We start from the raw sequence: 13,213 nt of genomic DNA on the forward strand, positions 1-13,213 counted from the left end.
GGGTCCCCAAACTTTTTGACTGGGGGGCCGCATAGGGTTAAAAAAAATTGGCCGGGGCCCAGGCTGTATATATATATATATATATATATATATATACATACATACATACATACATACATACATACATTGTCTTTATAATCCGTTTTGTCATTGAACATCAAATAACATTGATGTTCATCAACATTTAACATTGTCACGTTATCGATGGGAAAATTCATTTTTAGACAATATGATTTGCCTGAGCGGCTAGGAGACACCAAGAGTAACAAGCGGTAGAAAATGGATTAGAAAGGAAAGATTTGAAAAAAAATAAATAAATAGATAATTAAAAAAAACAACTTTTTGTTTTACTTGGGACTTCCTGTGGGCCGGATTTTGGATGCTGGGGGGCCAGATCCGGCCCGCGGGCCGTAGTTTGGGGACCACTGGTTTAAAGTGATTTTTGTGTCTGTAGCTTTAATGTTAATGAGCTGTTTGCCAACGTCTGTTTCAGGCCATGTCACTCAAACACGGATACTTTTTTTAGGTGTTCAAACATCTCCATTCAAACGTGCATTATTAAATACAATCATTGTTCCCACGCAAACATACACACAAAGGAGCTTTTTTTGGCCAATCAGAAGAGTCCGTGCTGTCATTTTCCGGAGGTGGCACTAAGTGAGTATGGCGGGTCACGGCTCGAAAAAAGCATATTGACTATGGCTGCAACGATTCATCGATAATTTTGGAAAAATATTTGATTTAGAGCGCACATGAGAGCGGTGGTGTGTGGGTGCCAGGATCTACAATCTGAGTTTTGATCGTAATTTTTATTATTGCGCACATGTTTATTTCAATGTTAATGATGTGCATTCATAAAAATAAAAAAATGAAGATTTTAGCAAGCATAATTTTCCCAAATTGTTGGTTTTAACTTTTTCCAAAAAATTGGCATTTAGGCTCTAAAAAGTGTTTTATCCGATAAATCAAATAAATGTACTTACTTACTCAATTACTAAACTGACAGCTGCAGCCCTAATATTGATGTGTCTTTTTGTCAACGTAGAACAAAAGTATATATATTTAAACTAAAAAACACTAAGTCCTTTCATTATGCTTAAAGCCAGCAGGCCAGCGTTTTTTGCCAATGTACTCATCGGGGGTGGAAATCATGGCGCACAATTGTGACATCGTCAGACGAGGGAAAAACAACAACTTTCCGTTTAAGCCGTCTACACGTTGAAGACACTGGCCAGCGTTTTCAAAAGTGTGCGTTTTTAAGGAGAAAAGAAATAGCATTTTGACAAGAGGCCAAAATATACAAGACTATATATTTTTTAATTATTCGCGTTTGTGTGGACATGGCCTCAGACATAGTGTGCCTTCAAGAAGAAGCGCTATTGTGCATTTTATCCACAGACCGTGATACTTTTTTACAATTGTCCCTCGCCACAATGTGCTTCAAATATTGCTGCCTACAAGACATATTTCTGGCCAAAATTAAGTGTAAAGTCTTAAACGTATTACAATGCAGTGTTTCCCTTATTTTTTGTTATGTTGTGGCGATCGATGAAAACGGGTTTGACACACCTGTGTTAGAACATTAACAAGTGTCTTGCATAATAGTTGAACCTAATAAGTTGAAATCTCTACTTAACGTATGTCATAACTGACACTTTCCAGGCCCGAAACTACACAGGTAGAGCGATGTTCCTATACTGTGAGGGGTACAGCTCTGTTAGCATATTTTGTGACCTAAGGGCTGCAGAAGGAATAACCTAAGTTAGGCAAAACATTCAATCAAGATACTACAACTTTCACGTCTGCGCATGCGTGTGCGACCGCAAAACCAATTTGGAAGCGTCTTCTAAGGAGTCTGATCCCTGCGTTGTGCTCAGGCCTCCTGGTTTGGCTCCCAACATTAGTGAATAAACACACACAGTCAGCTTTTTTTGGGAGTTCAAAAATCGTTAGGGCCTACCACGATATTCCATGGAAACATTGTCCCTCATCACGCGCCCTATAAATATATTCCCTGCTAATGCCAGAAGGCACTCTCCAGGTCGAAAGTAGCACAAACGTGCCTTTTGTGACAGCGTTACATCCTTCTTTTAAGTCAGGGCAGTATATCATTGTTTACAAGCAGCAAGTTCACCATCTTTACATGCGTTCCTGCGCTCGTTCCTTCCCTTTTTTAATGGTGGCCAGCCAAGACTTTCTGCTGGGCCTCATGGACAGAACGTGAAGCGTGTGTGTTTTGTTCATGGCGCACACATGTCGGCCAGCACGTGCGTTAGTCCGAAGAAGTTGATTATCCCACATGTCATTACACGAGACAGGAAATGAGGGTGCGCGCCAGCCAGCCAGTCAGCCGGCCAGCGGGGGCGTGTCTCCCAAAGAAAGCAGGACTTCAGCAATGGAAGTCCCTGCGAGAGCCCATTACATTTAATAATAGTAATAATTATTGTTATTACAGTCTGCATCGGTGATGGACGAATGTGTAGTCAAGCTAACCTGGCCTGCTGTATGCTGACGGGATCTGTTAGTTGGGAGGCAGGCAGTTCATTACATCATGTTACATAACGAAGCCCCGCCTTTTTTGAATGGCTGTTCACATCTTTAGCGACATTGTTGATCATAATTGTTTTCGTTAACCCCTTTGGGCCATTCAGTTTTTGATTTTCAACCCACTTTGCAAAATATATTAATTTTGAAAATGTTTCAAAAAATAGTCCCGTTTTGTTCCTGAAATTAATGTAAAATGGCAAAGCTAAACAAAAACTACACACATTTGTTCCTTGGGACCCAAAAATGTCTGGATCAAAAGGACATTTTTGATCCAGCCTTTCATCTTAAAAAAAGCTCATGCAGCCCTTCATTTTAGGATTTTTAATGCAAAGATATCACTATCCTCTTAGACTAGAGCTGTCCAAAAATGTGTACAATACATTTACAATGAGGAGAATACTAATATGATAATTTTATTGTGGGGAAATATTAGTATAATTTACGGTAAGGAAAATATTAATGAAATAAGTCATAACAATTTCATAAAAAGTTGTTAATTTTACAGTGGGGGGGAATAATAGTATAATATATTTTTTTAATGGTGAAAATATTCGTATCATTTTACAGCGGGTGAAAAATTGTACACTAATTTTACAGCAGCGAAAAATAGTAAAATCATTTTACAGCAGGGAAATTAGTACAATAATTTTACGGTGGAGAAAACATTGGTATAATAATTATACAGTGGGTAAAACATTTGTATAATAATTTTACAGTGAAGAAAATTTGTACAGCAGTTTTACAGTGGAGAAAATAGGTATAATTTTACAGTAGGTACAATATTAGCATACTCATTTTACAGTGGGGATTATATTAGTTTGATAGTTTTAAAGTAGGGAAATATGTGTGCAATTTTACAGTAGAGAAACAAATAGTACAATGATTTGTACTAAAAATACTAAAACAGTCTTTGATAAGCTGACCTTTTTATGCCCTGTGGACCTTTTAGTTAAATTTGACACTGTAGAAAAACAAAATGCCTAAAATCATTGTTGCTGCCGATCATTAGTGTAAAAAAAACAAACTAATATAATAATCATAATAATCCGATACAGTCCTTGAAGTGTATTTTATGAAAAATTACTCAGTCAATTGTTTATTGATGGGTATATTTCAGGCTAAAGAAAGATTGATGTGGTTGAAGCTGAAAAAACTAATATTTATATGTATTTTCTATTCTTATTTTACTCAATGTTTTTAGTTATTCCTGGTCATTAAGAACAAATAAGGGTTCTTAATTTTTTCTTGAGTCCATTTAGTTGTCCTACGACAACAGTGTATGTGGTATTTCCGGCAATAACAAATAGTTTTACAGCAAAGTATTTTACCAAAAGACACCAAAGACTCTAATTTAAAACCTTTGGGTGTTCTCATTTTTTGCATGACCTTAAATGACATTTGTGTCGCCCCCCATGTGTTGTGGTTCAAATTATTTGGAAGACATACAGAAATCCTCAAAGTTTTCTAATTGTCAGCCAAATGGTCAATGACTTACGGACATAAATATGTTTTAGCTGATCACGGCCATGTTTTTTAAACAACCTTGCTTAAATTTTGCACACATGTGCTTGTCAGTCTCCTAAATGTGTGTATTAAATGTACAGTAATGGTGATTGGGCTAAACATGCCAATGTATATATGGATATTTTGTAGAGCTGTGTGAGAAATTTCAAGTCAGTCAACCATCTGGTAGGACAATTTGTGCGGTACGTGCAGGAAAACCCATCAAAAATAGTCATGAAGTGCATCTTGTTTAAAGCGTAAATGTGTTCAACTTCGCTTCTTTCCACATGCTCTTTTTTTCTATGCTCAGAGCTATTACCTGATTCCAGAAAGAGGCCCTCCATGCTCGCTGTGTCTCTTTCTCCCTGCGTGTGGAATTTAGTCTGGTTTGTATCAACATGCAGAACAATGGCGCATATACGATGCTCCAAGTAAGCCCTCAAACTTTTTTTTGATTAGCACGTGTTCATGCGGTTCACTCATCACCGTCTTTTGACTCTTGTGTTTACTCAAAGTCTTTTATTCCCCGCTTGGGAATAAAAACAAACCCAGAGTTCCTAATAAAGTTTCAACGTTCCTTTTTATATTTTTTTCACCGCCAATCGTGATTATTGGTCATCATGGTAAAGATTAAAAGGGCATGTGACACCAGAGACTCAATCTGGAATCTGCTTCTTTGTTGTTTTTGTTGAGATTGCCATAGGTAGAATAAGTGTGTAGTGGTTATTGGCGTATAGTGATACAAAGTAGTTACTGGTCTATAGTCGTGTTCAGTAGTTACTGGTGTAAAGTTGTTACTGAAGTATAGTACCGTATTTTCCGGACTATAGGGCACACCGTATTATAAGGCGCGCTGTCTATGAATGTCTATTTTTTATCTTTTTTTCATATATAAGGGGCACCGTGATATAGGACGCATTAAAGGAGTCATATTATAATTTTTCTCTAAATGTAAAACACTTCCTTGTGGTCTACATAACATGTAATGGTGGTTCTTTGGTCAAAATGTTGCATAGATTATGTTTTACAGATCATCTTCAAGCCGCTTTCTGACAGTCGCTTCCAGATGCGCCGTTTTGTGGGCGGTCTTATTTACATGGCTTACCTTTGGCAGCATCTTCTCCCCGTCATCTTTGTTGTAGCGGTGTAGCGTGCAAGGACGGAGTGGAATAGGGCTGCAACTAACGATTAATTTGATCATCGATTAATCTGTCGATTATTACTTCGATTAATCGATTAATAATCGAATAAAAGAGACAAACTACATTTCTATCCTTTCCAGTATTTTATTGGGGGGAAAAAACAGCATACTGGCACCATGTTCTGGACATTGGGGATGCAGCATACACCAATAATAACACAGAAATGTAACTCATCAGATCAGAACTGGACCAGATATTGTACATGTTTCTGTTGTGAATAATAAAGGATTCATTTTAGCCTGCCTCTGAATAATAGCATGAAATATTCCAGCACCTTCATAACGTTTAGTTATACTAAAGCGTCACTCAAATCTAAATATATTTATATAGCTTTATCGGGCCCGGCTACATTGATCCATTATGAAACAAACCTGAGATATTTCTGTTCGTTACGTTTATTTCGAAATTGGTAACCGTGCGTTTTCTCTCTCAAAACGGAGTCAAATGTGCCGGAGACACATTATGAGCCCCGCGTTGCAACAAAGGCATAACGTTAACGTTACTCACAAAAAAGCTGAACTCATGAATGCCTGTTGCCACTATGGACTTAAAAAGTTACGTACCGTGAGTTCTTCCTTTCATCCACGGCTCCAACATGTTTCCTTTTCAGGTGCTCCTGAAGCAATGTTGTACTTCCGTGCCATTTTGCAGGAAACGGTCTTCTTTGAAGTCTTTAAAGTAAAGTGTCCCCACACTTTTGACGACTTAGATCGTACACTTTTCTCCATTGAAGCAATAACCTCAAGATGTTTCTCCGCTAAACTATCCGTACTGTTTTCCTGCGCCATTTTTCGAATGTTCCAGCAAAGGAGACTGTTGTCACGTGAGCTGCACGTGACACATCATTGACTAGCTTACCTCCACCTCATGAGACGTAGCCTCAGCGCCGCCCTGGCGCTGTTTTGTACTGTTTTTGTACTTATTTTGATCATTGTTTCTCAGCTGTTTGTAAATGTTGCAGTTTATAAATAAAGGTTTATTAAAAAAAAAAATTAAAAAAAAAAAAACTCTGCACATAGCATAGTTCCAACGAATTGATGACTAAATTAATCGCCAACTATTTTTATAATCGATTGTAATCGATTTAATCGATTAGTTGTTGCAGCCTTAGAGTGGAAGAAGTGTCAAAAGATGGCGCTAACTGTTTTAATGACATTCAGACTTTACTTCAATCAATAACGCAGCAGAATCTCCTCATCCGGAAACAACAACACCGGAAATGTGTCCTGTGAAAAACCGTCCGACCGGAACTCTAATAACTAAAGTTCCTTGGGTGAATAATGTAAACTCACTACACCGGTATGGCGAGTAAGAACTTTACAATACTTTATATTAGATATGGCAACAGCGGAGGATGAATGCCACATAACAAGAAGATAGAGGAAAAAGAAGCTTATCGACTATGGTGTTGACACGGACTACAAAGGCGGACACGCGCAATTTTTCAGGATTTATGCAGATCCCAAATACAGATCAGCAGGTACCAGAAGGTAAGAAAAGTTGCTTTTGCCTAATATTGCGAAAAAAACCAGCCAGATAATGTCTTACCTCATACACACACAATAATAATACTTGAAGCACATCAAACGGTGCAGCCTACACGTATCTCTTATATTTGAACTTAAATCTTATACTGGTCACACTTATCTACACTACACCATGTACCAAATAAAATTGCTTCGAGGTGGTTAGGTCAACCAAACTCATTCCTTACATTAGGCCAGGGGTGCTCATTACGTCGATCGCGAGCTACCGGTCGATCTCGGAGGGTGTGTCAGTCGATCACCAGCCAGGCATTAAAAAAATAGTCCTAAAAATGAGCAATCATAAATCTTCACTATGACGTCACTTGATTGACATTCACGGCACCCGAGGGTCTTCTGAGATGACACTGGCTGCTGCCAGCTCATTAAAATTACCGACAGGAAGGCGAGAAACACTTTATTTCAACAGACTCTGGCGCCGTACCTGTCGTCAAAACTCCAAAGTTGCACAGTTGCACAATAAAAGCGCTACTTCATCCTGCCTGCGCTACCAAAATAAAAGTCTCAGAAAGCTGGCGTGCACAAGCTAGCAAGCTACGGAGTTTGCCGACAATGTATTTCTTGTAAAGTGTATACAAAGGAGTACGGAAGCTGGATAAATAAAATGCCAAAAACCAACCACTTTCATGTGGTATTGGACAGAAAGGAGGACTTTTTTTCTCCTCCATTCGAAAATGCGGACCTTATCAGCACCACTGTCTGATTCCAATCAATGCAAGTCATCAGAATCAGGTAATACACCAACTTATATTCTTGTCTTCATGAAAGAAAGGAATCTATATGTGTTAAACATGCTTGTATTATCTCTAAACACTTTTAACTTATTAACAATATTAACTATATGTGTTAAACATGCTTGTATTATCTTTAAACACCTTTAACTTATTAACAATATTAACTATATGTGTTAAACATGCTTGTATTATCTTTAAACACCTTTAACTTATTACCAATATTAACTATAAGTGTTAAACATGCTTGTATTATCTTTAAACACCTTTAACTTGTTAACAATATTAACTATGTGTTAAACATTCTTGTATTATCATTAAACACCTTTAATTTATTAACAATATTAACTATATGTGTTAAACATGCTTGCATTATCACTAAACATCTTTAACTTGTTAACAATATTAACTATATGTGTTAAACATGTTTGCATTATCTTTAAACACCTTTAACTTAACAATATTAACTATATGTGTTAAACATGCTTGTATTATCATTAATCACCTTTAACTTGTTAACAATATTAACTATATGTATTAAACAAACTTGTATTTTCATTAAACACCTTTAATTTATTAACAATATTAACTATATGTGTTAAACATGCTTGTATTATCATTAAACACCTTTAACTTGTTAACAAAAACATATGTTTCATAAATAAGTAAATATAAATTATATATATGAATGAAGTAGATCCCCACGACTTGATCAATTGAAAAGTAGCTCGCCTGCAGAAAAAGTGTGAGCACCCCTGCATTAGGCGCACCGGGTTACATGGCGCACTGTCGAGTTTTGAGAAAAAAAAGAAGGATTTTAAGTGCGCCTTATAGTCCGGAAAATACGGTAGTTACTGGTGTATAGTCGTGTATAGTGGTTACTGGTGTAGTGAAGTGAATTACATTTATATAGCGCTTTTTCTCAAGAGACTCAAAGCGCTTTACATTGTGAAACCCAATATCTAAGTTACATTTAAACCAGTGTGGGTGGCACTGGGAGCAGGTGGGTAAAGCGTCTTGCCCAAGGACACAACGGCAGTGACTAGGATGGCAGAAGCGGGGATCGAACCTGCAACCCTCAAGTTGCTGGTACGGCCGTTCTACCAACCGAGCTATACCGGTTGGTAGTGTAAAGTAGTGTATTGTAGTTACTGGTTTATAGTCGTTACTGAAGTATAGTTTTGCATAATAGTTACTGGTCTATAGTCGTGTATAGTAGTTACTGGTGGATAGTTGTGCATAGTAGTTACTGGTCTATAGTTGTGTATAGTAGTTACTGGTGTATAGTCGTTAATGACGTATACTGTAGTTGTGTATTGTAGTTACTGGTGTATAGTTGTTACTGAAGTATAGTTGTGCATAGTAGTTACTGGTCTATAGTCGTGTATAGTAGTTACTGGTGTGTAGTAGTTAATGAAGTGTACTGTGTCGTGTATAGTAGTTACTGGTGTAAAGTTGTGTATAGTAGTTACTGGTGTATAGTAATTACTTGTGTAGAGTCGTGTATAGTAGTTACTGGTCTGTAGTTGTGTATAGTAGTTACTTGTGTATAGTCGTGTATAGTAGTTACTGGTGTAGAGTCGTGTATAGTAATTACTGGTCTGTAGTTGTGTATAGTAGTTACTGGTGTATAGTCGTTACTGAGGTATAGTCGTGTATAGTAGTTACTGGTGTGTAGACATGTATAGTGGTTATTGGTATAGTTGTGGGTTGTGGTTACTCGTGTATAGTCCCCTGGAAAGTGGTTACTGGTGTATAGTTGTGCGTCGTGGTTACTGGTGTATAGTAATTACTCGTGATCACTCACTTTCTCATTACAAAGAACGTGCAAGATCGGAGATGGCCCTAAGGTTAATGACAAAGGAAAATCATTTATGGTATCTTATTATTTTTCAAATAAATTATAGAATATTTTTTACATGTGGGATCTGAACCGAGGATGTTGTTGTGGCTGTGCAGCCCTTTAAGACACTTGTGATTTAGGGCTATATAAATAAACATTGATTTATGATTGATTAATTGATGTTATTTTTAAATATAATCAACGTTATTTTACATTTGATTTGGTGCCCCAAAATTTGTCAACAAAGGAAAATTATTGATTTTATATATTTTTTTTTAAACAAATGTTAAATGTTTTAAACCATTTAATTAACAAAAATATATAAAACATTAATTTATTATGTAATTTAACCCATGTAGTTACCAAAAATTGTATGGCAGATTTATGGAAATGTATTTGTTTTTATCAACTGTGTATGTGGTATTTACGGCAATAACAAACAGTTTTTCAGCAATGTATTTTATCAAAAGACACCAAAGACTGCAATTTTAAATCTTTGGGTGTTCTAATTTTTTACTTGTTATTTTTAAATGAAATCAACGTTATTTTACATTTGAGTTGGTGCCCCAAAATTTGTCGACACAGGAGAATAATTGATACTATAATTTTTTTTTTAAACAAAATGTTTAATGTTTTAAACCATTTATTTTTTAAATTAAAACAATTTATTAATTGAATTTGTAATTCAACACATATAGTAACGAAACATTGTATTAGTAATTTATTTATATTACTAATACAATTTAATATTAAATATAATATTATTTTATATAATATTAAAGCAGATTTATGAAAATTCATTAGTTTTTATCTTAATTTTCAAATATAATACAGAATAAGTCAAACATTTTATTTCTATTTGTAATTGTAATTAGAATAATTGAACATTTGAGTTGGCAGCCTAAAACTTTTGGAAATTAATTGAAACAATAATTAATTCCAACCATTTAATTTCCAAATAAAAATGTTTTGATTCATTTATTTTCATTTAGCACAAGATACCGCAATGCAATAACATAACAGGCATGTATTGTATTTCTGCTTCTTTTTGATTAAAAACAATCTTATGTTTAGATCATATATATATATATTTATTTTATATATATAATACATATATATATATTTATTTATTTATATATGGACCTTATTGCTTTTTTATCCTGCACTACCATGAGCTTATGTAACAAATTTTCGTTCTTATCTGTGCTGTAAAGTTCAAATTTGAATGACAATAAAAAGGAAGTCTAAGTCTATAATTATTTAAAACATTTTAAATAAATTAATTAAAATTTTGAATTTTGTATTCAAAATTTAATTGCAATGAATTTATTGTTTTCCTTGTTTTGTTCGAAAATATATACGCAATGTAGTATTTATATAAACGTAAATGTAATCAAACATTTATTTTGGCAAAAAAGAATAGTATTTTTTTTTCCTTGTTCCTTTTTTAAAATAAAACAAACATAAACACATTTTTAAAATAACTTAAAGGACATTTTGGCATTTAAAATGTAATCAAATAATAATAAAAAAGAAATATAGAATATGAATATTTATTTACAACAAAGGAATAGTCCTTTTAATATTAAAATGAAAATATATCATTTTCCAAATTGCTATTGGAGTATATCTAATCAAATGTGTATGTTAAACAAAAATTAATAACATATCACAATGCAATGGGCCTGTTTAATTCATTTTCCATGTGTTTTTTGTTGTTGTTTATTTCCATTATTGAATGCCCAGCGTGATTTATTGCAGTATTTTCTCTTTGTATCTATTAGTTAGGTTGTGTTTTGTTTGTTGCTGTGTTTTTAGTGTTGGAGATGTCCAATATTGTATCTTATATTACTATCATATAAAAATGAAACTGTTAGCACTACTTTAAAATATTGTTCTCCTGTGTAATGCGGGCGTACCTAATGGATTGTCCAGGGAGTGTGCTGCAAATCCTTTCATTTGTGTGAATAATGAAAGGACAGGGAAAGGATGGAGGACAATGGGTAAGGCTAAGCGTTCTGCTTTAGTCATCACTGCCTTTTTTATTCTTTTCCATAATTTTATTGCTTTTCAGCACATCAGGCTCACCTGCCAGCATGAGCCACGCAAGCACAAATCTGTGTCACGGAGGGCCAACAAAAAAACTTGACAAGGTCTCAAACGCTAGTTTTGGTGCCAGTTTCCGTAAGGCGTTCAGAGCGAAACATCCAGAATTTTGTCCTCACTCGTCCATAGCCACCATAAAAAAATAAAAAAATCTGCAATAAGTGGAAAAGCAGTTGCTAAATTCCCTATTGGTATGTGACACTTTTCATATTAGGACGAACGTTCTTCTATTTTTTTTGCACTCTTCTTTTGCTTGCCAGTCTCTTTACTTAGACTGTTGGCAAAAATGTAGAACTTTATCACTCAAAAGTAGAGATGGGTACCTATCGCATTCAAAATGATAGAGTACCAATTACTTGTACCTGGCAATTAGTATCGGTACTCAACAGTACCAATTTTCAATACTTTAGTGTGTTTGTGTTTTTTTTTTCAGATAATAAAATATATATTTCTTTACTTTTAAGACTGAGCTGATAACTGTGCTGTCCAGTTGTTATATCTTGTTTTCTTACACTTCTGAGTCTAATTGGCAAGTATCCATTCATTTCAGCTGGTTCTTTGTGTGTTACCATTGTCAGGAAGTAGTCTTTGTCATTAAGTTAAATGGACCAAAGTAGTCTTCTGTTGAGTCCTACAAAGTGTTTATACTGTACGTATTATACTTATTACACACCAGCTGTTAGTTGTAGTTTTGATTACCAAATTTGCAGGTGTTAAAATCTCCATGTAAAATCTCTCCTGCTAATTTTCCATTTTGAAAAATGGTGCTCTTTAGAGCACTTTCTCTCAGGCAATCTTGCTTTGTTGGCATGGAACATTTTTAAAATTACCTAGAGGTAGTCTGCCAAGACGTCGTGGGTATGGAATGTGGTACTGTTGGTTTTTACGTGACTCGATACTCAGTAGTACCAGCGGGGACCATCAACGGAAGACACGTAAGCGGTGTGATCGGAAGCAGAAGCGGGGATGCCGAGCGGGGCTAACAACAAAGCTAAAGGCTAATCCCCACAGAACGCCGCTTCTTTCCATCCTGCTTTCAAATGTCCGCTCCCTGGAGAACAAACTGGACTACCTGAAGCTGGATTTAAATGCAAGACGTGAGATGAGAGACTGCTGCGCCATATTTCTCACAGAAACGTGGTTGAAACCAACCGTTCCGGACGAGGCAGTTAACATCGAGGGGCTAACTATGTTTCGGTCGGACAGGAGTAGATCTCTCACTGGTAAATCCTGAGGCAGTGGTGTTTGCATATAAGTCAATAATAACTGGTGCAACAATGGGAGGATAGTATCACGTCACTGCTCTCCTGATGTTGAACTATTAACTATAAAATGCAGGCCATTTATTTACCCAGGGAATTCAGTGCTATGATCTTCACAGCAGTGTACATTCCCCCCAGTGCTAACACCAAAGAAGCTTTGAATGCTTTGTACTTCTCCATCAATGAACTGCAAGCTACACATCCAGAGGGAGTTTTCATCGTGGCAGGGGATTTTAATCAAGCTAACTTGAAAACAGTTTTCCCTCATTTCCATCAATATGTGAATTTTGCAACCAGGGGTGGAAGCAAGCTGGACTTGGTTTATAGTAATATTAAACAGGCGTATAAAGCTGCACCACGCCCCCACCTCTGCTCCTCAGACCATCTGTCTGTGATGCTAATTCCTGCATACAAGCCCCTGCTGTTCAGGAAGCAAGCTACAGTGAAGCAGGTGAGGACCTGGCCAGAGGGAGCA

Source organism: Nerophis lumbriciformis, linkage group LG13 (genome assembly GCF_033978685.3).
Source record: "Nerophis lumbriciformis linkage group LG13, RoL_Nlum_v2.1, whole genome shotgun sequence".
Classification (NCBI taxonomy): domain Eukaryota; kingdom Metazoa; phylum Chordata; class Actinopteri; order Syngnathiformes; family Syngnathidae; genus Nerophis; species Nerophis lumbriciformis.